This window comes from Hypanus sabinus, chromosome 6 (assembly GCF_030144855.1).
Source record: "Hypanus sabinus isolate sHypSab1 chromosome 6, sHypSab1.hap1, whole genome shotgun sequence".
NCBI lineage: Eukaryota > Metazoa > Chordata > Chondrichthyes > Myliobatiformes > Dasyatidae > Hypanus > Hypanus sabinus.
The window spans coordinates 49069656-49097317 of NC_082711.1; the positions used below are offsets into that span (position 1 = coordinate 49069656).

The following is a 27662-nucleotide window of genomic DNA, read 5'->3' on the forward strand; positions in this document are numbered from 1 at the left end:
GGGGGAAACAGGAATGGGGAATGGTGAAGGTGGGATGTGAGGGTAATTACCAGAAATTCGAGAAATCGGTGTTCATGCCATCAGGTTGGAGGCAACCCAGACGGAATATAAGTTGGAATATAAGCTAAACAAAACTTTTTCCATCATGTTCAGAGTTACAAAACTGCTCAACTTATCATTATGTAACCATTACATTTGGAAATTAAATTGGTACATCTCTCATAATTCTGAATCCTTCTTAGTTGTTTTTATAGATGGGAATGCATATAGTTCAGTTTGCAGGTCTTAATTCAAATCAAATGAAAGCTGATCTCGGTATCATAAAATCCCATTTCTTCATGACAAGATTACAATCATTAGCCCTCTCTAAAGACATAGGCAGCCCAGTTAGTTTCACCCTCAGTAACTTTTGTCATTTTGCTTCATTATTTGAGACTAACCTCATTTCATCTGCCACATATTTTAATAAGATTACACAATGACTTGCATCAAAACATACAACTTGAAACAAAATCAGACTTCAAATGCACAAAGGAATGCTTACATTGATTTTCAATGTAAAATTATCCAAAGTTCATGTTAGCCAATAGATACTGGAAGAAAATACGACAATTCATTTTGCTTCACTTCAACTTTAATCAGACAGAACCCAGCTGATACAACACAACTGATGGTTCAATATAAAGTGGAAAATGTTTTGTGGTATGAGTAAATGATCAAAACCTCATTTTATTGGGAGAGTGAAATAGTTAATAGAAATCTGGAATTAATATAATGCATCTTCAAAGTAGAGGAGTAGAATTAAAATTCACTTCAGCAGAGAGAAATTTTCAGTTTAGCCATAGTTTCATAATAAGATTATGAAAAACTACTGAAAGTCTCTTAAGTATGGCTAAATTTGGGCATTTCAAGGTGCTGGGCTCCATTATTGCTTTGCTAGACTATACAGTCCTTATACAATGCAGATGATGTATGAACACAGACAGCTAAACCAAACACAAGGCAGGCAAGTTCAGTTTCCAGTTCAAAGCATTTAGGATGCACACAAGTTTCACATTAGCAAGGGTCATGCTTTCAAAGGCATTGAATGCCACATTTTTTTAAACCTGCACCCAGAAAGAAATGGTACTACCTGCAGTTTATTATTCATTTGGTGCATACTTCAGTCAAATGAGGCAGTTCAATAAATGAAGCACGAGTAAATAAATAATATCAATCCTTTTTGATGAGAAATCAGATACTGCAAAGGGAAAAATGGTAAAACTTGTACTATGTTCACTACAGGGAATGAGAGGTTTACAATCTAATCCTATAATAATAATAATTCTGCCCTTTTTTAATGAAGAGCAAAATGATTTTTAGCTTGGTGTACTCTCCTGAAGCCTTGTAACAGCCTTGTAACAAATAATTGCAAGTGCTGTTATTGAGCACACACGTTTCAAGGAACCTGGAGACACCTACAAGAACAAAAGTACACGGTAGCCATTTATTTAATAGACTTACTACAAGATCTGTAACTTCAAAGGACTCGGCCATTCAATGCAGCATTACTGCCAATTTTTAGAAGAACCAGCCTAAATTCACCACCCTTACTTACACCACGATTCTGGAAATATTTCTTTAACAGGTGCTGTAAATATCTGGCTACTTATAGTGATTAGGATGACACAATATCAAAGTTACTACAGTAGATACCTGCGTATAGAAGGTTGCAAACTCAGAGCCTTTTAAAAAGATGGTGCTCAAACATTTAAACTGGCTCAAAAGAGCAGTACTGTACCACAGGAGTGTAATACTGTCAGATATGTTGATTTTTCAATTAGCATTCAAATCTTTCTTTTCCCCATCATCTTAAACTGATGTCCTCCAGTTGCTAATACTTCCAAAAGTAGAAACAATTTCTCTTTAGTTACCAAACTCCTTCAGTAGGACATAGTGATGGAAAATAACAGTAATATAGATAAGCACTTGATCATAAGACATAGGAACAGAATTAGGCCATTTGGCCCATCAAGTAAACTCTGCCATTCCAACATGGTTGATTCTTTTCCTTCTCAACCCCATTCTCATGCCTTCTCCCCATAGCCTTTGATGTCCTTACTAATAAAGAAGCTACCAATCCTGCTTTAAATATAGCCAATGACTTGGCCTCCACAGCTATTTGTGGCAATGAATTCCACAGATTCACCATCCACTAGCTAAAACACTTACTCCTCATTGCTGTTCTGAAGGGACATCCTATTTTGAGGCTATGCCCTCTATGCCCGAGACTTGTGCACTATCGGCAACATCTTCTCCAAGCCCTCTCTATCTTGTGGTTGTCCTCCATGTTCAATCCCAACCTTGTGGGGTTTGCACCTTCTTCCTGTGACCAAATTGTTTATTTAAATGGACTAATGGAGCAGTAGAGTAAATGGGTGGTTGATGAACAGCATACACTTAATGGGCCAAAGAGTCTGTATCTCTAGTATAAAATGACTTTTAAGAGTATTCATACTGGCTGAGATGCTGAGGATCCATTTCCAACGTGCATGACAATGAATTTCTTCATCTTTGTGTGAGAAAAGGAATCTAACTTTTCTGGTTTCCACATAACTGAAGTCCCACATTCTTGGCACCACCATGGTAAATCACTGCATGCTCCACATGGCCTTAAATCCTTCCTAAAGTGTGGTGTCTACATAACTTCCTTTCTTTCAGACTCTATGCCTCTGACTCTAAAGCTATTGACCCCATATGGTCTTTTAATAGCTCTTGTGCTGCTAATTTCAGGAGGTATTAATTTCCAGCTTTCTTTAACAACTTTAAAGTTAAATGACTTATATTGTCTTCCCATGTGTTTACATAACTTCAGTAATTCACACCGAGAATCAGCGAGTCACAGAACACTACAGCACAGAAACAAGCCTTTTAGCCCATCTAATTCATGCTGTACTATTAATCTACCTGGTTCCATCGACCTGCACCTGAACCATAGCCATCCATACCCCTCCCATTCATGTACTTACCAATTTTCTCTTAAATGTTGGAATCAATCCAGCATCCCGCACTTCCACTGGCAACTCATCCGCACCCTCGTCACCATCTGAGTGAAGAAGTTCCTCCTTATGTTTCCCTTAATCATTTCACCTTTCACCCTTAACCCATGACCCCCCATTCTTGTCTCACCCAACCTCAGTGGAAAAAGCATGCTTATATTTATTCTATCTACTGTATACCCCTCATAATTTTGTATACCTCCATTAAATCTCCCCTTATCCTCCTAATAAAGTCATAATTTCTTTAACCTTTCCATATAACTTAGGTCTTTAAGTCCTGGCAGTATCTTTGTAAGTTTTCTCTGCGCTCTTTCAATCTTTTTGATAACTTTAATGTTGGTAGGTGATCAGAACTGCCCATGTAGGCATTGGTGGAAATGTATATAATTCACATTGAGTTAGGGCTTCATTTTAAGCAGCTGGTCTAACATGATGATATAATTAAGTGTTTTTAGCATGCTTTGCATTGAGAATTTTTGGTGTTCAATAAATTAGTTGCTAGACTTTCTGGAACATAATGCACTATTGGCATTTTATTTGTACAAACCTACATTGGTGACACAGATGCTCCAGGACAATTCAAGAGTTATTGAACATGTTGGCCAATGCAGCTGCTTTGAAACTGGCAGGGTTTTGGGAGCAAAATGCCATGCCTTGGCTTGTACAAGCTGAGGCCCAGTTCGCTCTGTGAGAAATTGCCACCAACGACACCGGATTCTACCATGTGGTAGCATTGCTCAGCATTTCCAACAGCTGCGAGGATGGTGAGTCAGCCTGAACACAATAAATACCGATCTTATCTTCTACAAACTTATGGACTATTGTAGTCGGGGCGTGCCAAACAGTTGCTCTCCTTACCCAGTCTCGGCGACGCTAGGCCTTTGGAGCTAATGAACGAAATGTTGTCCCTCCTGGGAAATCACCATCCTTGTTTTAAAGAACTCTTCATGCAGCAAATGCCTGATCAAGTTTGCATAGACCTCGCTAATGCACCATGAGTTTGCTAAAATGGCTGATAGTCTACACTCAGTTAGTCAGCAGTACCCTCATTCCTCCACCTTTCTCTACCTCAATAAGCCCGGTCAGCAAGGCTGCCAACAGAAGGAAGCCTGCGTCTCAGAAACAGACGACACCAGGCTTGTGTTTTTACCACACCTGTTTTAGTAAGAACACTAGGAATTGCCGACCACCTTGCAGATCCAACATGGCCAGCACACCGGGACGTCAGTGGACACCGTGAGTCCCAGCTGCCAGGGACACAGATTGTTCATTGTGGACACCATTTCAGGGCGTCACTTCTTGTGTGACACGAGTGCTCAAGTGAGTGTGGTGTCATCTATTGATGAGAAGGCAAGAGCAATGAAATCTCATTGGAGATCGCCAAAGGCAGATCAATCCAGACTCATGGGACAAGACAGGTGATGCTCTGCTTCAGTGGGTGACATTACACCTGGGACTTTGTCCTGACTAAAGTGGCCTCTGCTTAGTGTAGATTTCCTGTGCACCCAAGGACTGTTAGTCGATCTGCTGGCTTGAGAATATCAGTGACTTCAGGTCATTACCCTTAAGTACCCTATTAAATTCCCTCAACTATATCAAGCACATGCAGAACTGAATGTGAGTTTTTTTGACTGCTGGGCGAATTCCCAAATCTCCCTAAGCCCAATTTCTCCTCTACAGTCGCAAAACATGGGGTCAAGCATCATATTCCTGTAACTGGCCTGCCAATCCATGCCTGTGCATGGACTGGACCCAGAAAAGCTGACAACTGTGAAGGCTGAGTTTGTCAACATGGAAAGACTTGGCATTGTACACCAGTCAAATAGCCACTGGACTCTGCTTCTCCATATGGTCCCTAAGTCCTATGGTGGCTGTCGCCCATATGGTTATTACTGACGCTGTAACGAGGCCACTACCCTCACATCATTACCCAGTCCCACACATCCAAGATTTTTTGGCACGTTTAGATGGTAAATTAATTTTTTCTCAAAGTCGATTTAGTTAAGGGCTACCATCTGGTGCCTATGTGCCAGGAGGACACTCACAAAACAGCTGTGATAACTGTGTTAGGCCTTTTTGAGTTTCTGCGCATGCTGTCTGGACTGAAAAACGCACCACAGGCTTTCCAATGCCTGATGGACTCTGTATTAGGAGACTTCGATTTTCTTGTTGTTCACCTGGATGCACTTGTCGCTTAGTGTGTTAGAACCTGAACTTTATCTCATCTTCATACACTTTTTGAGCACTTAAATCTACACGGGTTGACTATGAACCCTCTTAAATACCAATTTGGGTAGTCAACCATTGACTTTCTCTGCCATCACATCTCTGTAGAAGGTGTGAAACCTCTCCCATCAAAAGTAGCTACTATTATGGATATCCCACCACCCTGCATTACTAAGAAAGTTCAGGAGTTTTTACATATGGTAAATTTGTATCACCACTTCTTTCCAAAAGCTGCTGATCTTGTGCTCCCCCTATATAGTGCGTTTAAAGGCAATACGCTCAATCAAATGCTTCGCTGGTCAGTGGATGTGACCAGGACATTTGATCATACCAAAAGAGATCTTTCTATCACAACCCAACTGGCACACCTGCACCCCAACCATGACTACTGATGCTTCAGACTATGCACAAACAATTGGTCAGAGGTGTGTGGTAGTCGCTTCCGCTGGCAGCTCTGTCCCCCAGAAAGAAAGTACTGCAAGTTTGACATTAAGTTCTTCCATCCATAGCTGACCACCCGCCATTTTTGTTTTTGTCTCAAGGGTTGCCATTACACACCGTTCGGTGACCACAAACCAGTCGTGCACCTGTTGGCTAAAATATCAGATCCTTGGTCTGCACAGCAGCAGCGCCACCTGGCCTACTTACCCGAGCTCACAACTGATATACAACATATGAAGAGGAAAAGTAACGCTGTGGCCGATAGCCTCTCACCGCCAGCCGTACACATAGGAGTTGACTATCCCAGCATGGCAGCCAAACAAGTTACTGACCCAGTTGTCCAGGCTTACCAAACATCAGTAACAGGCCTGTGGTTGGCTGATATTAAGTTCAAGGAAGCTGTGGTTTCTCTCCTGTGAGATGTCTCAAGAGGTCACCCTCGTCCCATCGTGCCTGCAAACTGGAAATGTAATGCTTTTGACTCCAAACATGGCCTCTGGCATCCAGGCCAGAAGGCCTCACAGAAACTGGTTGCAGTAAAGCTTGTCTGGCACGGCCTCAGAGAGAACATGCACAGTTGGACTACAGCCTGTGTGAAGAGCCAGCGAGAAAAAATTAACTGTCATGTTCAGGCGTCATTGGCAACTTTTGAGGTCCCTGAGTGATGGTTTGACCATGTCAATGTGGACCTTGTTGGTCCTCTTCCTCCTCCCCTCCCCTTCCTTCTCCCCCTCCCAATGCAGTTTCACGCATCTTCTTTTCAAGGTGAACTACATCACAAGGTGGCCAGAGGTTGTCTCTCTATCAACAATAACGGATGTAGGTAGGCAATCACCAGCACCTGGACTGCTCGGGCTGACACCCCATCTGATACTTCCTCTGACCACAGTCCCCAATTAATTTCTGACTTCTCTGATGCAATTGCCCAGAACTTCAGTATTAGGCTCCATCACCTGCTGTCCAATGACCTCTGTGAGTGGTTTCACCATTCCTTAAAAGCTGCTCCAAGGGCTTCCCTGATAGATGAGTGCTGGCATGATCATCTCCCATAGGTCCTGTTGGGGCTCAGAGCAGCTGCGAAAGAGGACCTGCAGTCGTCCGCGGCTGAGTTAGTATACAGGCAGCCATTACGAAAGCCAGGTAATTTCATTCCTGATGCCACAACCGCCTGGTCGGCCTCGCAACAGTGTTCCACTCTCCTCAGTAAATTCAATTCTTTGCACCTATTCCTCCCTCCCATCATGGCATACAACACTCATGGGTTCCTGTTGACTTACATTCTGCCTCATTAGTTCTCATCATTCATGATGCACACCAACATTCCCTTAGGCCTCCCTATGATGACCCGTTCACATTTTGGAATGGGGAGAAAAGACTTTGATCATGGATAAATGGGGTAAATCTGAATGTATTTCAGTAGATCACGTTAAACCAGCCCACCCAGACTTGCGGGATTCTCCTACCATGCCTTTGTCGTCACAACATGACCATGAGTGTGTCAACACACCTCTGGATGAGGCAGAGGCATCTGTTTTTCACCCATCCTTAGAACACAGGACCCAAGCACTTCTGAGAGCCAGACAGGCTCACAATGCCAGCTTTAGTGGATTCATTGGGGGGGGGGGGGGTGAGGGTGCCTGGGTAGGGAAACATAATTGATGGAAATGTACATAATGCATAGCCACCGACATTGAGTTGGAGGTTTCACGACAAGAGGGTGGTCCGATGTGATGATGTAACTATGGAAAGTGCTTTTAGCACGCTTTGTGTTGAGTTTTCTTGGTGTACCATAAAAGAGTTGCTACAGATTTTCTGGAACATAAAACACCTTCACCATTTTATTTGTGAAAACCTACACCCACAATACTCCAAACTAGGCCTCACAACCATCTTATGTAAAACTTCAACATAACATCCCACCTTCTGTACTCAATACATTGATTTATAACGGCCATTGTGACAAAAGCTCTCTTTATGGCCCTATCTACCTGTGACGCTACTTTTGAGGAATTTTGGATCTGTATTCCAAGATCCCTCTGTTCTACTGCTCACAAAATAAGTCCTACCCTGGTTTGTCCTCCCAAAGTGCAACACCTCGCACTTGACTACATTGGATTCCGCCTGCCATTTTTCAGCCCAGTTTTACTGCTGGTCCAGATCCCTCTGCAAGCCATAATAGCCTTCCACTATACTCCCAATCTTGGTGTCATCTGCAAACATGTTGATCCAGTTTACTACATTATTGTCCAGATTGCTGAAATAGATGGCAAACAACAACAGACCCAGCATCGATCCCTTTGGCACACCACTAGTCACAGGCCTTCAGTCAGAGAGGCAAACATCTACTGCCACTGTCTGGCCTTTCCCATGAAGCTAAGGTCTAATCCAATTTACTACCTCTGTGCTGTCTTTACGACAGTTATTTAGTTTATAATATTTTCGCTTAGTAATTCATTCGATAGAGTTTTCTAGTTAGAATTAGAAGTGTTCAAAGTATATTCATTGAATGTAAAATATATCGGCATGTGATGACGTCACATCCGGTTTCGCCGCGTCTTGTGGGAAAATACCGGTTTGGAATTAACGCGAGGGTGGGGGCTCACCACGAGGCACACCTGAGCATAAGTTGTTTTGCAGGCATGAGAAATCACAGTGAGAGCAACGCTGTAAGTTAATAGATAATCGATATATTGAACTAAGATGTTAACGTCGATCCTGTTAGAAGTAACGACGGTCGATAATGTTTATGCTTTCGTTAGTTAAAGAGTTGCGGATAGTTTGCATTGAAGTGTATTTAAAGTAGTCAATGGAGCAGGTAAACTCTGCCTGTATACTGCACCTTAGTGTAATGTAGTTATAGTCACCTTTGCAAGTATTTACAATTGAAATGTGATATTAAGGAAGGAACAAATACTGTATCAATCTTGTATTGTTTTATCAACAGTTTTCACCATATGTTAATGTGAAGAGTGAACAGTAAATGGTTAATCTTACTGCGATCTGGTTCTCATTGACTGTGGTTTATCTCGACGTTGAATTCGACGTTATCAGTTACACGCGAAGGAGAACGTTACAACCTCATTCTGACTTCCAAGCAACCAAAACTTCTTGCCTAACTTCACATGTGAGACCTTGTCAAAGGCATTACTAAAGCCCATGTAGACAACATCCATTGCCTTGGCTTCTTCAATTTTCCTTGTAACTCCCTCAAAAGCTCTACAAGATTGGTTAAACTTGACTTACCACATTAACAAAGCCACATTCTATCTATCCAAATACTTATATATCCAATCCCTTAGAACAGCTTCCAATAATTTCCCCACCACTGATTTCAGGCTCACCAGCCTGAAATTTCCTGGTTTATTCTTAGATCCTTTCTCAAACAATGGAACAACTTTAACTATCCTCCAATCCTCCAGCTAAGCATATTTGAAATATTTCTGCTAGGGACCCTGCGATTTCTGCAACAGCCTCCTGCAAGGTTTGAAGGAACACTTTGTCAGGCCCTGGGAATTGATCCACTCTTGATGTTTGCCTCAGGACAGGAAACACCTCCTCCTCTTGTTGTTTGTACATCTTGATTTGACCACAGCATCTGCAGTGTACTTTGTGTTTATTTTAAATAAGACCTCAGGCTTTTTGCAACACAGTGTTTACAGCAGGTAGAAATGTATGGTCTGTAATCAACATTTCATATACAAAAGGATCCCAGTTGGTAATTGAACATATGGATGGTAATTTTGACAAACAAGGGGTTAATTGGAGCCACCTATTGTAGGTAATGTGAACATGGGATGGAAATTACCACTGCCAGTTCAGATGGGGAAACACTTTACAAGAATATGCCTTGGAAATACATAAAGCATAGATGTGTTCCACATTTTGCTATTTCAGTAGATGGATGGGGATATCAGAGGCAGCACAAATGATTTCCCAAGTTACAATAAGCTGTCAGCTTGATAATGCGACAGCTTACACAATGCAAGCACCAGTTGGTGAAAACAACCTATCATACAAAGATCATTGAACAGTAATTTCAGTTGAATGCAGACTTTATAACATTATGGTTTAAAATAATGTGCTTCAAATGATACAGCAAGATTTAGTTTCTTTAACTGAAAATTACCAGATACAACGTCACTGCAACTCAGCAGCACCATAGTTGCTTCAACAAATGGCAGTCCGTCTACAGAATTCATTCTCTCTCCCTCACTCACACACAAAAGATTTGTTTTGTAGATGCTGGAAATCTTGAGAGAGAGAGAGAGAGAAACACACACACACATCCCCCCACCCCCGAAGGACGATTCGAGCTAAAAATTTGACTGTTCATTTCCAAAATATCAAAACTCATTCTGACTTCACAGAAATAAATTTTCTGCTGGAATGATTTTAGTACTGCCCCTACTTTAAGGTAAACATCATTTTATGAATGACATCTTGTCTGAGTGCTTCTCTGAGACTATCATTCAATCACTCTTTGGAGCTGTGACTGTTTATCATATAATTTGGGAGCGTGCAAGACATGATGAACTTGGCAAATTGACAACTATTGGCAGGTCCCAATCACCAAAAGGGTTTTATGTTTCATCAGGGTAATTACAATAAGTTTTGTGACGTACTTTTGCTACTATTGCAGAATTTGCCACTTTGATTTGAACTTACAAAAGCTTTACCGTATTCACAGTGGGAAGATGCAGGTATAAGCACACTTTCAATGGAGTTCTGACCTTAGCTACATCACTGAGATGAAATCCCCATAAAAAGGCAGGTAGAAGGGAAAGCAAAATTCGCTCTACCATAAGTGACACTCTCAATCAGTCTAAACATTGATTGTGACAATGGAACAGGTCAAGCTCTTTAAATCTCAACAGCAACTATTTTGGAAAGACAGAGAGGGGAAAGAAGAGGTATAAAGTACAGGTTGAGCACCCCTTATCTGAAATTCCAAAATCTGAAAACCTCTGAAATCCAAATTTATTTTAGCACTTACAAGACGTCACAAATGGAAAATTGCACAGGACACTGGGAAGCTTCCCAGGCTACATGCAAATCCTTGGGTACCACAGACAGTTCTGAGTAGTGGCCTCACAAATGTAATGAACAGAAGTTAATGAAAAATAGAAAAACACTGCATAAAGCAAAACAAAAGATCCCAATCGTATATTGAAAGAGTGGATTGGTCAGCATCATACTGAACATACGCTGCTGAACAGTATTCTGATCATAAAAGAAGCAAAGGCATATAACGACAAACTGAAAATTGACGGTAGTAATTATTCAGCAAGCTGGTTGCAGAAATTTAAGGAAAGACATGGCATTAAATTTTTAAAGATTTGTGGTGATAAAGCACCTGCTGATCAAGCAGCAGAAGTTTTCATTGATGACCTTGCCAAGATTGTTGTTGATGATAATCTAACTGATGCACCATCAATAACTCACACTGAGACGTAAGGCGAGATATCGGCTTTTATTGACTGGAAGAAGGAACCAGGAGTGAGTGTCCATCATACTATGTCCTGGAGACTGAGGCCGAGCGTCAGGCCTCAGATCGCCTTTATACAGGGGCCTGTGGGAGGAGCCACAGGAGCAGTCAGCAGGGGGCGTGTCCAGACAGGCACATAGTTCACCACACTAACATGCTTAGCGGCTGCAACAGTACAGATATGTGATGAACAAAGACTGCTTACTGGTAGCACCCAAGTTCAGTCCATTAGGCTGTTGATACCAAAGTCACTGACTGTCCATCTGGGCAGCTGAGGTAGTGATAGCTCATCTTTCTGATAGTTCAATGTACACAGCATTGGTTCATGCACAAAATTAATAAAAAATATTAAATAAAACTTCCTTCAGCGTGCGTGTGTGTGTATATAAGCTATATATGTAATGCAAATTGATTTTGTGTTTAGACTTGGGTCCTATCCCCTAGGTATCTCATGATATAGAGATGCAAATATTCCAAAATCCAAATAAATTCAAAATCCAAAACATTTCTGTCCCCAGGCATTTTAGATAAGGGATGCCCAACCTGGCGGACTAACATTTTAAAGTAACAGGTAAGTAAGCACCTTGGTCTAAAGTAAAACAGCATTACAGAACTATGACAGTGAAAGAAAAGCTATAAACATTCACCAAGATGTTCTCTTTTAATTTATGTGATGTTAACAAGTGCTTTATGCTTTGATAGCGATTTTATTTTACCTCAAGGAACTTTAAATAAAGATTATGAAACTAAACAAATGCTTCTACAGGGCAGGATCACGTGACCAGAACTTACCTGCAGAGGGTTTGACTCACCTCTCCCAGAAACTTTCCCTTCAGGATGGAATGCACCTTACTACGCTCGCATTTTCAAAGGGAAAGTTTTAACCATTGAGAAATCAGTTCTGGCAAAGAAATAAAGTAGGAAACCTTAACACTTATTTTCTTCCGTGCCATTTTTTTCAACACAACTACCTTCTAAACTAGTTCCTGAAGCAGCTGGAAAGCTTCACATCATTGGAACAAAGAGGTCTATTGTTGTAACAAGTTTTTTTCCCTCCAGGGAACAGACAGAGCACATCAGGTGACAATGAATAAATTATTATGTATGAGCATGTTTGATCCAGTCAGGAGACTCCAATTATCAGCACAGTTGGCTGCTCATCAAATGAATCCAGTCACAGCTAAGTCATTAATACTAGTTATTACCCTGCGCTATAACAAGGGGAGCAAAGGGGTTCATTTCAAGCTACCCGAGGGTCAGTTCCATATTAAAATACTGATGAATCAGCTTCCTCTCACATAAGTGAACGATTCAATCCTGATTGTTCTGACATTCAACAATATAGTAAACAATATCAGCCTAAATGTGGAAATCAAGTGTTACTTCACATTCCTCACTTACTGAACTGGAACATTCAATATTATTATCATTATTACACTAATATTTACCTAAATTCTTTAATGATGCATCAAAAATAAAGTTTAAAAGACCTTGGCAACTAAAATTCATAAATTTAGTAAAACTTCCATTGATAAATACCAACTGCAAGTTAAATATTTTCTGTACCTCTCAGTGCCAGATGGAAGATGGTATCAGGGAATGCATGGTCAGAAATGGGCTTAAAGCCTGTTGTGAAAATCTCTGACCCATGACTGTTCAAAGTGAAGAAGCCTTCAGGACAGTCTTGAGAACATTGAGCCAGTGTACCCAGAGCACACAGAGGTGTTGTACGGTACAAATGCCAACAGGTGCTCTCACCTCCCAAACTACTCACCCAGTCACCTCATGGGGCAGGACTGCCTCTTAGCTGGTCTCATTTACCACCTCAGAACCCACAAAACTTAAGCATAAACAAGTCATGCTTGATCCTGAGGGGCTGCCAAAGGAATATTGAGAAAGATAGCAAGTTGAGGAATAAGAACACTTAAATGGTAATCTTGAGAATCTTTAAGCAAAGGATTGCTCTGATTATGGTAATACGTCAGTTCAATATCAGTTCAGAAGATTTCCCCTATTCTACAGACCACGAGGTATTAGTTTTTGTTGGTGCCTGTCATATGGAGACAAAACAGCATAAAACAACCTGCAATCATTTAAAATAATGAAAAGCTTTGAAGTATTTCACTGAAGTAAAACCAGACACCTGAGATCTAATGGCTTGTAGGACTGCAGATAATCATTGAATGAAAGTGAAGTAATGGTGTATAGAGGCAATGTTCTGGGTGCTTTGAGCTGCATCTCAAACGTGTTTGAGCTCCAGCTCAAGACTGAAGACCACATTCGGCTTCTCCAAACCAAATAAAATCAATTCACACGAGTTGCTTCGATTTGCCTTTTGTGGCAACAATGTACTTTTATAAAAATTCCATCCATTTCATAAAGCTATAGCAATTTTGGATATACTCTTAGTGGCCACCTCATTATGTACAGAAGTGGAACCCTGTGTAACTTCGACTGCTGTAGCCCATTCACTTCAACATTCAATGTCACGTGCATTTTGCTCTTCTGCATACCACTATTGTAACCTATGATCGTTTGAGTTACAGTCACCTTCCTGTCAGCTTGAATCAGTCTGGCTATTCTTCCCTGATCACTCTCATTAATAAGTTGTTTTTGCTCACAGAATTGCCTCTCACTGGATGTTATTTCGTTTTGTGCACTAGTCTCCTGAATCTCTCAACCGCTGTGCATGAAAATTCCAGGAGATCAGCAGCTTATGAGATACTCAAACCACTCTATCTGGCACCAAGAATCACTCCAAGGTCAAAGTCACTTAGCTCACATTTCTTCCCCATTCGAATTTTAGTTTGAACAGCAACTGAACCACTCGACCCTGTCTGTATGCATATGAGTAGCTGCCACATGATTGGCTAAGTGTTTACATTAACAGACAGGTTTACAGGTGTTCCTAATAAAGTGACCATTGAATGTCGAATGACAAGATCCAAAACTGTCGGCTCTCAAGGAAGCTTAAGAATACAGCTTACAAATTTGCCCCATGGGTTTCACTGTTTTGGAACAGTTGTTGGATAAATATCAGGTACTAAATTTTACATAATAATAAAATCAAAGTTAACCATACAATTGTTAGAGTGCAGCTTCCACTTGAGAGTCTTTCCCCCCAGGACAGGTACAAAATCTGTCAGCTTGCTCTCCATCGAAGTACTTAAGTATGAACCAGTTAAAATCAAAGGAAGTTTTTAATAGAGTTGTCTGCACTCAAAGGCTTTTTCTTTGCACAGTCTAGACAACCTATAAATTGTGGTGGGACATATAAACTTCTGCACTGGTGCTTAACAAGCAGCTGTGCACAAAGCTACAAACATTAAACAATACATGCAATGCTGCTATATTGTATAAATTCTTTTCATGAAACATACTGTCAACTTAAAAGTCAAAGATATCAGCAAATGCATTAATGTTTTTCACAACTATTAATCCCAAGGGACCATGAAATACCATTTCTAACAGATAGCTCTACGTATCTCAGAAAAACTTTTTGTTTGTTCAACAAATTCTTTTTTGACAACGAGAAGGCAGCAGCTCTCTGGAGCAGCAGCTGGATCACCTTCAGCTTGTATGGGAGAGTGAGGAGATCATACATCGGAGTTACAGGGGAGTAGTCACCATGGCAAGGTGAGTAGGCAGTTAGCACAGAGCACCCCGTGGCAATTCCCCTCAGTAATGAGTATACTGTTTTGGATACAGTTGTGGAGAATGACCTCCCAGGGGAATGCCCCAGAGACCAGGTTACGGGCACTGAGCACGGGTCCTCGGTGCAGACGGGAAAGAGGGAGAAGAGGGGAACAGAAGTGATAGGGGACTCAAGAGTCAGAGGAATATACAGGAGATTCTCTATATCTCCTGGAGACGTGAACGGGACACCCAGATCGTATGTTGCCTCCCAGGTGCCAGGGTCAGGGACGTCTCGGATCGTGTCCACAGCATTTTGGAGAGGGTGGGAGAGCAGCCAGATGCCTTGGTACATATTGGTACCAATAACATAGGAAGGAAAAGCAAAGAGGTCCCGAAGAGAGAATTGTGGGAACGAGGAAGAAAGCTGAGAAGCACAGCCTCCCACGTGGTAATTTCTGGATTGTTAACTGTGCCACACGCCAGTGAGGGTAGAAACAAATTACTGCATGGCTGAGAAGCTGTCGCAGGGCGCAGCACTTCAGGTTCTTAGATCACTGGGGGAGATATGACCTGTACAAAAAGTACGGGTTGCACCTGAACCTGAGGGGGACCAATATTCTGACAGGCAGGTTTGTTATAGCTGTTTGGGAGGGTTTAAACCAACTGGGCAGGGGAATGGGAACTGAAGTGAAGGGACTCAGGATAGGATGGATGGTAAAAAAAAACATGAAGATAGCATGCAGACTGTCAGGAAGGGCAGGTAGACGATAGGACAACATTGCGGCCAGCAGGGTATCAGAGCATTAGGGATGCAGATTCAAAAAGGGTAGCAAATACAGTACTCCAAGTGGTATATCATTGCACAGAATATAAGAAATAAGGTGGGTGATCTTGTTGCACTATTACAGATTGTCAGGTATGACTAAATGTCCAAGGTTACACATTGTATCCGAGAGATAGGAAGGTAGGCAGAGGGGTTGGCATGACTCTACTGGTAAAGGATGGCATTAAATCATTAGAAAGATGTGACACAGGACTGGACGATGTTGAATCCTTGTGGGTTGAGTTAATAAATTGCAAGGGTAAAAGGACACTGATGGCAGTTATATATAGGGTTCCCAACAGTAACTGGGATGTTGACGACAAGTTACAATGGGAAATAGAAAAGGTGTGTCAGAAGGGCAATGTTATGATAATCATAGGAGATAACAAAGATTGGGAAAATGAGACTGATAATGGATTCCAAGGGAGTGAATTTGTTAAATACCTACCAGATGGCTTTTTAGAGCCATTTGTCATTGATGCCTGAGCAGAATAGATGTGGAAAGGATGGTGGGGGAGTCTAGGGTAAGAGGGCACAGCCTCAAGATAGAGGGGCGTCCATTTAAAACAGAGATGCAAAGAAATTTCTTTTGCCAGAGGCTGGTGAATTTGTGGAATTTATTACCACAGGCAGCTGTGGAGGCCAGGTTGTTGAGTGTTTAAGGTGGAGATTGAAAGAATCTTGATTAGCCAAGGCATCAAAGATTACGGGGAGAAGGCCAGGGATTGGGGCTGAGGAGGGAAAAAAAGAAAAGGAACAGCTATGATTGAATGTCAGAGCAGAGTTAATGGGCTGAATGGCCTAGTTCTGTTCCTATGTCTTATGACTGGCTACCAGATGCTAGAGTATGCTAGAGTACAGAGTATAGTCCAGTATATTGCCAGTCATTTTTTTCTCTCTAGAGAGGAAAGCACTTGGGCAGTAGTCAGAACTAGCATCTAATTCAGAATCAGAATCAAGTTTATTATCACTGGTATATGTCATGAAGTACACGGCAATACACAAAAAACTAAATTACAATAAGAAATACATATATAAATTAAAAAATAAATATTTATTGCAAAAGACAAGAAAAAAATAGTGAAGCAGTGTGCATTCAATCATTGTCCATTCAGAAATCCGATGTAGGTGAGGAAGAAGCTGTTCTTAAAACATTGAGCGTAAGCCTTAAGGCTGCTGTCCCCCCTCCTTTATGGTAGCAAGGAGAAGAGGGCATGTGCTGGGTGATGGGTGCCCTTAATGATGGATGGAGCCTTTTTGAGGCATCACCTAATGAAGATATCCCCGATAATGGGGAGGCTGGTGCCCATGGCTTAGCCTGCAATTTCCTGATCCTGTGCGTGCATGTCCCTCCATACCATACGGTGTCACAACCAGACAGAAGGCTCTCTGCGGTATGTATATCTGTAGAAATTTACGTGAGCCTTCGGTAACCTATCAGGACTCCTCATACTCCTAATGAAATAATAGCCACCATCGTGCCACCTTTGTAATTGCATCAATATGTTGGGCTCAGATGGATCTTCAATTCCCAGCATTGATACCCCGAAACTTGAAACTGCTGAAATCTTGATGAGTACTGGTTTGTGTTCCCTTGATTTCCCCTTCGTGAAGTCCACAGTCAATTTCTTGGTCTTACTGATGTTGAAAGCAAGGTTAGATTGAAAGCACCATTCAATCAGACAACCTTTCTCACTCCTCGTCACCATCTGAGATTCTGCCAACAATAGTCACGTCATCAACAAATTTATAGATTGTTTAGAAGCTGTGCCTAGCCACCGTTGTTGGTGTAGAGAGCAGAGCAGGGGGCTAAGCACACATCCTTGAAGTGCACTGTCAATGAGGAAGTCCAGGATCCAGCTGCAGAGGGAGGTAGAGAGGCCCAAGTTTTGGAGCTTGTTGATTACTACAGAGTGTACGATGATGCTGAATGCTGAGCTGTAGTCAATAAACAGCAACCAGATATCAGTATTGCTACTGTCCAGGTTATCCAAGGCCAAACGGAGAGCCAGTGAGATTGCATTCATTGTAGCAGGTCCAGGTCCTTGCCTAGGCAGGAGTTGATTCTGGCCATGACCAGCCTCTCACAGCACTTTAATGAAGCAGTTACTCTGCTCTTCTTGGGCACTGGTATGACTGTCACCCTATTGAAGCAGGTGGGAACCTCCAACTGCACCGAGAGAGTGAGATCGAAGATGTCCTTGAAGACTCCCGTCCGATGGTTGGAACAGGTTTTCGGTGCCGTGCCGTCACAGTTTGCTGCCTTACATGGGGTTCACCCTCAAGAAAGGTGTTCCGAGACTGAGACTACAGGAGCACCAGAAGCTGCAGGGACTCACACTGATGTGCTTTTATTCTCCATTTCCAAGTGTGCATGAAAGGCATTTTGCTCATCTGGGAGTGAAGCATCACAGCCGTCATACGGAGGAAATAATTCTGCAAATCCACAGCTGAACACCACATTGCAAAATACACTTCAGTATTCTACTTCAGAAGTGTGTTGTGGTACTTTGTGCAAGCATCTGTGAGAACTGAAAACAGCCACACCAACTAATTGCTGGTTTTGACTAATTATGTATTCTGCCCGTCAGAAATTCTGCATTCAAAAGTTAAGCTATAAATGAGTGTGTAAGACACTTCAGTTTCTTTTTGATAAGGTTGCAATGCTAACATTACTGTTTGAACCAATCTGCACTGATTTTGTCATCACTTTCTTATCAGTATACTTCACCAACATACCCTCATCTCTGGCCACAAGTAGTGAGCTTATAGCTTTGAAAGCTGAGATGTGTGTACAGTCAGGAGTTGGGAAGTGTTTCAGTCTCCGTAAATCCATTGCATTTGCCAGATTCACATCACATAATTACAATTATGCAAATTTTACCTCATTCCATTTCAAGCCCAATGTCTCACTCACTGTTGGAGATTGATAACGTACAAAGTATACTGCAAGTCTGGTTCACTGGTTCATTGTCGTGACCGACAGCAGGAGACCTGTGTTGCCTCATTTGTGGAGAGGCCTAGGCTGTGGTGGTGCCTCAGACACAGCAGCCCATTGCAACTGCCTGGAGAGGAGAACCCAGATGGTGCGGAAGAGAGCAGGGGCCTCCACTGGGCTTGGGTTGAGAGCTGGGCCCTCCCGTTAGTGCTGCCCTCTGGGGTTCACTGGGCAGAAGAACAAGTTGGGCAAGGACAATTCAAACAACAACACACACAAAATGCTGGTGGAACACAGCAGGCCAGGCAGCATGTATAAGGAGAAGCATTGTCGACATTTCGGGCTGAGACGTCGACAGTCCAGCATCTGCAGATTTCCTCGTGTTTGGGCAAAGACGATGTATAGTCAGCAACTTGGGCTAAATTATATTCTTCTTTGTGACTACATTTTTCTGAAATTATTACCATTTCAGCTAATTGTGCTATGTTACACCTCAGCCTCGAAGGAATGCTGTTTCATTTGGCTATATTCATGTACAGTTGAATTAGAAGTAAACCTATCTTACATTACCATGCACTACCTTGAAATTCATTTTCCTGAAGGCATTTATATGAAAAATAGTATTTATAAAAAATACTATACATAGACAAAGACTAACAAAATACCAATGTGCAAAAGAAGACAAGCTGTGCAAATAAAAGATATAATACTGATAACATGAGTTGAAAGGAGTCTTTGAAAATGAGTCTACAGGTCATAGAGTCAGTTCAGGGTAGTGGCGATTGAAGTTATTCATGCCAATTCAGGAGCCTTAGGGTAATAACTGTTCATGAATCTGGTGGCATGGGACCTGAAACTTCTGTACCTCATACCCGGGCACAGCCGGGATGGTGGGGTCTTTGACAATGAACTCTGCTTTCTTATGGCAGCACTCCATGCAAATATATTCAGTGATGGGAAAGGCTTTGTCTGTGATGGTGTCCTCCAGTTTCTGTTTCCTTTTTTCATTCCTGGATATTAAATTTTCCATAGCAAGCCGTAATACAACCAGCTGGGATATACTTCACTCTGCATCAATCAAGTTTGTCAAAGCTTTTGGTGACATACTGAATCTACGTCAAACTTCTAAAAGACAGACAAGCCTAATTAGAAAGAATGGAAGGAGACAAATCAAGTTTCTATGTTTAATAGTATAATTCTAATGGATGACACCCCAGTTTAGAGTCAATAACTTGCAAAATGTCTCCTAACAGTCCCACATTCCTCCTGCACAGAAAAAAAATTATGTATAGAATTTCATGCTCATTCAAAAGAGTAGTAACTCTGGCATTGAGAAATGCACAAAGACAGATTACCAAAGGAGAAATTGTTCCAAACACATTACGTCCAGTGAACAGTAATACCTAAGATGTGAATCCACCTTTTCAAGCAAACTGGCTTTCTACCTCTGCAGATTCTATTTTCGTCAGGATACCCTTGAACTACAAACAACTGCACCGCATTGAAAATAACACACGAACATCATTTTCGGGGTGGGCATAAAATTACTTGTGTTCAGAAAAGTGGTTTTTCTTTACTCTTTCCTTCTTTCTCTTGATCAAAAATGTAAGAAGTTCATTTCTGCCTTTCACTGGTGTAAATGAATGCTGTAGTGGTGAGCTCAAATTCACTTAAGTTTTTTTAAATTGCTGTGTCATCTCCAACAACCTCATGCTTAAGGAACAGAAATATACATGATATCACTTGTCAGTTACACACCAAGATGCCTCGGTCCCTCTCATCAACCATGTTGAAAGAACAGAAATACACTTGTCAATCACACATCAACGTATCTTTGTCTGGTGCAGCATGGCTGTGGAACGAATAAATAATTTATGGACTAAACTACAGATAGTTAGGCGATTATGAATCTACAACAATTATATTAGAGCTTTCACTTTTCCTGATACCAGAATCAACAGAAAATGAAAATCCCTTATTAAATTACACTTTGCTTTTTATGCCCTGGTTCAATTAAAGCATCAGTCATTCTAAATATAGCTGTGCCTATGTTACTATAACACATGAAGATGGAAGTGACAGCTGACAGATATCTGTAGAACAGATGACTCTCTTCTACCCAAAGTGCAAAGAGTTCTGTTAATCCCAAGTACCAGAATTTCAAATTATGCACAGCCTTGATTTTTGCTACAGAAAACTAGCTGGAAGTTCCCTTACTGTACTCCCATTCCAATTGAACTTTTCAATTATCAGCTCTCTATGGGGAAAATATGAGTTTTATTCCTTTAGCTTCTCAATTCACACCTCTGACACAAAGGACCAAGCTGCCAAATGTCAAATTTCTCTGCTGTGGCCTCATTCTCAGTAAATTCCCACTGAAGCTGTGACTTTTTCCATAACTCCACCTACATGACCCACCCTACATGTAGGGATTATTTCTGCCAACAGAGGGACTGAACTTGCTGATACTCAGTGACGCTGTAAGGGTAGCACAGCACACATCTTCATGGAGGAGAAGGATGATTATCTTTTCAGACTGAGGAGTTGAAATACAATGGGCAGAGCTCCACTATATTGAAAGTTGGTGCTGGCTTTGGTCTCACCCACGTAACTGTTTCACAGTAGATGGGAGAACCTATTGACCTGCAGGACCCAGAAGCAAGGGTTGAGTTTTAGTGGGCTTTAGTTAACTCAAATATACATACTTTTTAATCAGAATACTTCTTTACCAAATGCCTCACCGTCCAGCCATGTCCTATTTTCATTAGTTCATCTGGAAAGTGGTTCAGGATACTATAGACACAAACCTCAAGATCAACAACAGCTCTTTTTCCCCCACTGCTATGAGGTTCTTCTACAGACCTAAAAAAAACTCTAATTCTATTGAAGTCCATACTTCCTTCATCATGTACTAATAAGGACATATGACATAAGACTAGAATTAGGCCAGATTAAATTCAGCAATTTGCATTTTTATGCCATAAAAGAAACATTGAATACACGGAAATGAAGTCAGCTGAGTAAAAGACAGCAGAGTGCCCTGGTTCTTCAGACAGGAAGAATAGGGATTAAAGTTTTTAGACCATAACACAAAAGAGTAGAGCTAGGCCATTCAGCCCTTTGAGTCTGCTGTACCATATGGCTTATATACAGTATATCCCTCTCAACCTTTTCTACTGCCTTCTCCCCATAATCTTTGATGCCCATACTAATCAAGAACCTATCAGCGGCAGTTTTAATATACTCAATGACTTGTTTTCCACAGCTGTCTGTGGCAATAAATTCCACAGAGTCACCGCTCTCTGGCGAAAGAAATTCCTCTTCATCTCTATTCTACAGCAACATCCTTCTGAGTCCATGCTCTCTGGTTCCTAGACTCTTACTATTGGAAAAATCCTCCCTACGTCCACTCTATCAAGAGCTAACTTCCATCTAGTGAAGATAACATTAACGTAACTGCATGGATTTCCTCCAACATTCCAAAGACATACAGTTAGGGTTAGGGTTAATAATTTGTGGGAACTCAAAGATGGTTGACACTTGTGGACTGCCTCCAGCATAATCCTCAGACTGGTCATTTTTGTGAAAGGGCACATTTCACTGCATGCTTCAATCCTTTAATACACAGATGACAAATGAAACTAATTTTATTTTATAATTTGGTCATAATTTCCTGATAAGGAATTTCATCCATTCCAGACACAAGTCCCAGTAAACCATTCAACTATTTCCAAACTATTAATGTCCTTCCAAAGAGGACCAAAATTGTTGCCAGTACTTCAATGCCTCAGAGTCATCCCTTTTGTATTCAATTTATCTAACAATGAACAAGAGCATCATTAGCTTTTCTAATACTCACTTCAGCTGCATTTTGTGAATTATGCATTAGAATAAACTGATCTCGCTGCAATCTCTCACCCTTTAGGTAACATGCCATTTTTTATTTTTGCTGTCAAAATGGACAAATTTGCTTTTTCTCATACTATACTTCAGTTGGCTGTTGTTTTCCCACTGAATTAACTCACCTATATCTTATAAGACCATACAACCATAAGATACAGGAGCAGAGTTAGGCCATTTGGCCCATCAAGTCTGCTCTGCCAGTTCATCATGGCTGATCCATTTTCTTCTCACCCCCAGTCCGCTGTTTTCTGCATGTACCCTTCATACCCTGACCAAACAAGAATCTATCAACCTCTGTCGGGAAGCGGCCTGGTCGAGGCAAGTTCCTGGTGTGAAAAGTGCTAGTCTTTGGCTCGAGAGTCTTCGGTGAGGAGACTACGCCAGGCACAACTGCAGAGAGTGAAGACATGACCGCTAAGCTGATTCAGTGTGCTACGTGCATGATGTGGGAGGTCAGGGACACTGATGGTGCCCCCGTCTGCTACAGCTGTGGAAAGTGTGTCCAGATTCAGCTTCTGAAGGAGCATGTTGCAGCACTGAAGAAAGAACTGGATGACCTCAGGTTTATCCGCGAAAACGAGAGTTTTCTGGAGAGGACCTACAGTGAGGTCGTTACACCGAGGATACCGGAAGAGAGAAAGGGGGTGACGATGAGGAAGGAAAGGATGCTTGAAGTACAGGAGACCCCAGGGGAAGTACCTCTTGTAAACAGGTTCACCTTCTTGGCTTCTGTCAGGACAGAAGATACTGTCAGTCTGAGAGGCGGACAGGTCTGCGAGCTGAAAATTGATGCAGAAGCAGAGCCGAGGAGTCAGACATCAGGAAGAGCCATGGTAGTAGAGGACTCCACAGTAAGAGGTACGGAAAGGGGTTTCTGCGGCAACAGGCAAGATTGTGTGTTGCCTTCCTGGTGCTAAGATCCAGGGCATCACGGACTGATTGCAGGGAATCCTCAAGGGTGAAGGTGAACAGCCGGAAGTGGTAGTGCATGTCGGCACAAATGACATCGGGAAGAAGAGGAAGGACATTCTGCAGCAGGATTTCAGAGAACTCGGAAGAAGGCTGAAAAGCAGGACTTCCAGGGTGGTTATCTCTGGTTTGCTTCCAGTTCCTCGTGCTGGAGAGGGCAGGAACAGGGAGATAATGGATCTGAACGTGTGGCTGAGGAACTGGTGCAGGAAGCAAGGATTTACATTCTTGGACCACTGGGATCTGTTTTGGGGTAGGGATGAATTGTACAAAAGGGACGGGTTGCACCTTAATAGACGGGGGACCAGCATTCTGGCAGACAGGTTTGCCACTGCAACACGGCTGTGTTTAAACTAAGTAGTGGGGGGGGGAGGTGGGGAGGGAATGAACTGGAAATATAAGGATGGAGTTAAAGGGAAAGTGAAAATAAGAAAAGTTAAAAAGGACAACAGAATCAATGAAGCAGAAAGCTCAAGAAGAGATCATACAGTATGGCCAAGTGAAATAGGAATTGATATGAAAGAAGAGGGGAGTAACGAATTAAAAGTATTATATATGAATACACGAAGTATAAGGAATAAAGTAGATGAGCTTGAGGCTCAGTTGGAAATTGGCAAGTACAATGTGGGAATAACTGAGACATAGCTTAAAGCAGGCAGGGCCTGGGAAATTAAAATTCAAGGATATACATCTTATCAAAAGGACAGACTGACTGGCAGAGGGGGTGGGGTGGTTCTGTTGGTGAAGAATGATATGTCCCTTGCGAGGGGGGACATAGAATCTGGGGATATAGAGTCAGTATGGATAGAACTGAGAAATTCTAAGGGTAGAAAGACCCTAATGGGAGTTATCTACAGGCCCCCAAACAGCAGTCTGGATGTAGGGTGTAGGTTGAATGAAGAGTTAAAATTGGCATGTCGCAAAGGTAATGATACAGTTGTCATGGGGGATTTCAACATGCAGGTAGACTGGAAGAATCAGAATGGTACTGAACCCCAAGAAAGTGAGTTTGTGGAGTGCCTCCAAGATGGATTCTTAGAACAGCTTCTACTGGAGCCTACAAGGGAGAAGGCAATTCTAGATTTCGTGTTGTGCCATGAACCGGATTTGATCAGGGACCTCGAGGTAAAGGAACCATTAGGAGGTAGTGACCATAATATGATATGTTTTAACCTACAACTTGAGAAGGAGAAGGGAAAATCAGATGTGTCAGTATTACAGTTGAACAAAGGGAACTATGGAGCTATGAGGGAGTAGCTGGCCAAAGTTCAATGGAACAATACCCCAGCAGGGAAGACAGTGGAACAAAAATAGCAGGTATTTCTGCTAATAATGCAGAAGGTGTAGGATCGGTTCATTCCAAAGAGGAAGAAAGATCCTAAGGGGAGTAAGGGGCGGCCGTGGCTGACGAGGGAAGTAAAGGGCAGTATAAAAATAAAAGAGAAGTATAACATAGGAAAGATGAACAGGAAACCAGAGGACTGGGAAGCTTTGAAAGAGCATCAGAAGATAACAAAAAAGGCAATATGCCAAGAAAAAATGAGGTATGAAGGAAAACTAGCCAAGAATATAAAGGAGTTAATTTTGCTACTTTTGATTTTGTGTCAACCTTTGTTGATCTATCTAAAACTGGATCTAGACAAAATCACCACCTATTAATATTTTGTCATGTGCGTTAGCCAAATTCAAAAAGACCTCTTGTATAAATTTTACATCATTTTCATTTGGTGCATAAATATTCATAACAGTCCATAGTTCTGAAAAAATTTGACAATGTATAATTACATATCTCCCCGCCGAATCAATTAATACATTTTGTATTTTAATTGGTAAATTTTTATTAACCAAAATTGCAACTCCTCTTGCCTTTGAGTTAAATGAAGCCGCAATAACATTTCCAACCCAATCTCTTTTTAATTTCTGATGTTCTATCGCTGTTAAGTGTGTTTCTTATAAAAAAAAGCTATATCTATTTTCATTTTCTTAATGTATATTAAGATTCTTTTTCTTTTCACCGGTCCATTAAGCCCATTAACATTAAAACTTTAAAAATTCAGTAAATTAGTCATTATTTTTAATTGGGTTACTCCAATCTATAATAATACCTAATCTTTCAACTTTCGTGGTACCTTGGGGAGTCTTTTTAAAATTCTCCATGTTGCTATGTGTGTTCCCACCAATCATCCAGGCAAAGAAAGAAAGATAAAAGAAAAATATATTATAAAGAAAAAAAACAAAATACCCCCTACTAATGTTATGGATAAAAAAAACACATTACCCCCCTCCATTGTGTGGGTCATGGCGATCGCCATGATTACACACGTGAATCCCGTAGCAATCGATCCGAAGCTCCCCCGTAACATAAAAAAGAATGTACATGAGAAGAAAAAAAATTACTACTCTCAATTAATATTTCTCAAATTTTGCCTTTCTCCCCCTGTATCATCCTTAAATAAATTGGAATAAAAGTGAAATTTTACCTCTGATTAAAGGAGATTATAGTCAATGTCAATTAATAACTCAATTTAGATGGCCGATAAATGGTATAAAATATTTAGGTATTAAGAGTTGATAATGATATAAAGAACTTATATAAATTAAATTATTTACCATTATTGAAAAAAATTCAAGAAGATCTTGATAAATGGATGATATTACCAATAACATTAGTAGGTAGAGTAAATACCCGTAAAAATGAATATATTCCCTCGATTACAATACTTATTCCAATCACTACCAATACAACTACCCCAGAAGTTTTTTTCAAGAGTTAAATAAATATGTGAGGAAGTTCCTTTGGAAAGGTAAGATGTCAAGAATATCGTTGGAAAAACTGACATGGAAATTTGATCTAGAAGGGTTACAACTTCCAAATTTTAAGAATTATTATAAAGCAAATCAACTTAGATTTATTGCATCTTTTTTTGATAAAGATAAACCGGCATGGATTAGAATAGAACTAGATAAAATAGGAGAAAATACACCAGAAGATTTTATATATAAATGGGAATCTAAATGGATACGGGAAAAGAAAGAATCTCCTATATTAAAACATTTGATTGATTTATGGAATAAAATAAATGTTGATGTTGAAATAAGGAATTCTTTATTAGCAAAGAGATCCTTAATTCAAAATAGACTTACTCCTTTTACAATGGATAATCAACTTTTACATAATTAGTTTCAAAAAGGGATTAGATATATAGAAGATTGTTTTGAAGGAGGTATATTAATGTCATTTGATCAATTAAAGAATAAATATAAAATATCAAACAACACTCTTTTTTGTTACTTCCAATTAAGGGCTTATTTCAGAGAAAAATTGGGTTAAACAATGTTATTGCCGAAATCTAATGAAATAGAAACTTTAATTCAAGAAGGAAAAACTAAAAAATCTATTTCTTGTATGTATAGTTTGATTCAAAAACAGGCAATTAAACAAGGAATCCATAAGTCAAGACAAAAATGGGGAACTGACTTGAATATTAAAATTGAAGAAACAAATTGGTCAAGACTATGTCTTGATAGTATGACAAATACAATAAATGTTCGGTTAAGATTAGTGCAATATAATTTTTTACATCAATTATATATTACAACACAAAAAATAAATAAATAAAACCCAAATTTTTCTGATCAGTGTTTACAATGTAACCAAGAAATTGGTACTTTTTTATATTCTACTTGGTCTTGTTCTAAAATTCAACCTTTTTGGACAAATTTCAGAGTTTTACTGGAACAAATTATTGGAACACAACTTCCGCATAACCCAATATTATTTTTATTAGGTGATATTGAAGGGATAAAACCGGAACCCAAATTGAATAAATATCAGAAAGAATTCATAAAAATTGCACTGGCAGTAGCCAAAAAGGCTATTGCAGTTACTTGGAAATCGGATTCATATTTAAGTATAGATCATTGGAAGAATGAAATTTTCAGCTGCATTCCACTTGAAAAAATTACTTATAATTTAAGAGATAAATATGAAACATTTTTGAAAATTTGGCGCCCTTATTTACAAAAGACAGGATTAAATATATAGGTGCTCCGAAGATAAAATAATTGGTTATTTGGGGAAAGAAATAAATATATATCCTAAAGTTATTATGAACTCCGTGGAGCATGTGGGGATCTTCTGATATCCAGGCATTCTTTCTTTCTTTCTTTCTTTTTTCTTCCTTTTCTTTTTCTTTTCTTCTA

General features: G+C 40.6%; 1 protein-coding gene across 9 annotated transcripts in view; it reads right to left on the reverse strand.

Annotated features, from left to right (window-relative positions):
* The window catches only part of LOC132395448 (sickle tail protein homolog), a 640240-nt gene that overhangs the window by 223280 nt on the left and 389298 nt on the right, over nucleotides 1-27662 (reverse strand). Inside the window, exon 1 of one of the 9 annotated variants that reach the window (XM_059972081.1) lies at nucleotides 11983-12005. The exons of the other annotated variants lie outside the window; for them this stretch is intronic. The gene's annotated coding sequence lies outside the window, so the exon portion shown is untranslated. Of the gene's footprint in view, nucleotides 1-11982; nucleotides 12006-27662 lie in introns of those variants that run through there. 9 annotated transcript variants of the gene reach the window in all.